The sequence below is a fragment of the Sinocyclocheilus anshuiensis genome, unplaced genomic scaffold, assembly GCF_001515605.1.
Source record: "Sinocyclocheilus anshuiensis isolate Anshui unplaced genomic scaffold, SAMN03320099.WGS_v1.1 scaffold2312, whole genome shotgun sequence".
Classification (NCBI taxonomy): Eukaryota; Metazoa; Chordata; class Actinopteri; order Cypriniformes; family Cyprinidae; genus Sinocyclocheilus; species Sinocyclocheilus anshuiensis.
In genome coordinates this window covers 88338-89791 of record NW_015542469.1, presented here as the reverse complement: position 1 = coordinate 89791, position 1454 = coordinate 88338, and the positions used below count along the sequence as shown (strand labels likewise).

Genomic DNA, 1454 nt, shown 5'->3' with positions numbered 1-1454 from the left:
TTAAATATTTTACATACTTTGAGAATCCAGCGTTTAGTTGATCCTGATAAGCGCTCGTCGTCACAGTTGTAAATACAACTGCAAAGATCGGCTGCTGCCTGTCAAAAACAATGCATTCTAGATTAGGAAATGAAAATATCCAGGTAAAATAAAATATATTCCATACTTTTCAAGGGCCCTCTCTTCCTTTGGGGCCCTGGTAATCAGTACTGGTTTTACCTCCAGTCTGACGCCCCTGATTCTAGTTACATTAAAAACTTTGATCGGCGCTGCAGCCGGCCTATAATCACATGTGCATTCAAAGTACCGGTGAGCGCAAAACGGGACCAGCCGCCTAGGTCAGGCACTGCAAAAGCCTTTGACGACACTTTTTCTCATTGGTTAGATTCTGTGATGACAAGCACGATGTGTGGTGTGTTGTATGCAAACAGCATTGTTAGTGTACAGTTTATTTATGTAGCCTTTACCTGAGAATGAGATTACATGTATAACCAAATTGCCATCTGAAAGTGTATGTTCTGCTCTTTCAGTGGGTTGTCTCAGTTCATTTTTAGCACTAACGGTCGCGGATTCGCGGGGATATTCAAACAGTTTAGCACTATAAATTTCGTGTTGTAGTTTGTGCTCACGTTTCTTTGAAAAAAAGTCAGTAACCAGTGTTGCATGCTTATTCTAACAATTCAATTCCAATGCTCACAAATCTGTGTTTATATAACAGTAAAAGCATTTTTAGGTAGTCGCATTGTTATATTGAGTCACGTTTCAAAAAACACTGATGAAAGCATATACACCCCCACTTAATTGGTATTTAAATAGCATTTAAAAATGTCTGTTGCTTTATAAAAACATTTCTGAAACATCTGTGTATTTGACAAATGTTGCATTTAATTCACTTCATCTGTGCAATGTATGCAAACACTGCGAGAGCGTCATTAACAGGAGCAGAAAGTGTCTGACTTGACGTCTCCGCTTTAATTCCGCCCCGACTGCAAGCGGCTACTCTCTCCAGCCGGAGGCAGGCTAGTGTAGTTCCTCTCGAACAACCTAGTCTTCTCGAGCAAGTAACTGCGGCGCTGCCGAAGACTTCCGTAACCACGAAAGAAACGCGTTAAGCGGTGCGCTCTTGCTCTCACTTGGGTCGCTGAATGCGCGCACGCACATAAGAATCCAACTCTTAACAGTGTAAATATGGCTTGTGAAGACGTTCGAGAGAGTGAAACATAGCAGCTGTGAAGTGGATGCTTGATCTCTTGATATCCTTCTTGGGGATCAAGTTCCTATCTGAACTTGTTCTTGAGTCAGTCACATAACTTGTGGAGTCCATGACAATAATGTAGCAATGGGTAAAATAATGCTAACTCAGTCATTTCCGAATCAGGAAGCTTATAGGCCTAATCAATGCAGTGAATTCACGTGTTCAAGTTAACGAACTTGAATGAATCGAAGGTGAGGCC

The 1454-nt window shown here is 41.5% G+C and overlaps 1 protein-coding gene across 1 annotated transcript in view; it reads left to right on the top strand.

Moving 5' to 3' along the window:
• LOC107693813 (ADP-ribosyl cyclase/cyclic ADP-ribose hydrolase 1) overlaps nucleotides 1-1454 on the top strand; it is a 38288-nt gene that overhangs the window by 31307 nt on the left and 5527 nt on the right. The window lies entirely within an intron of this gene.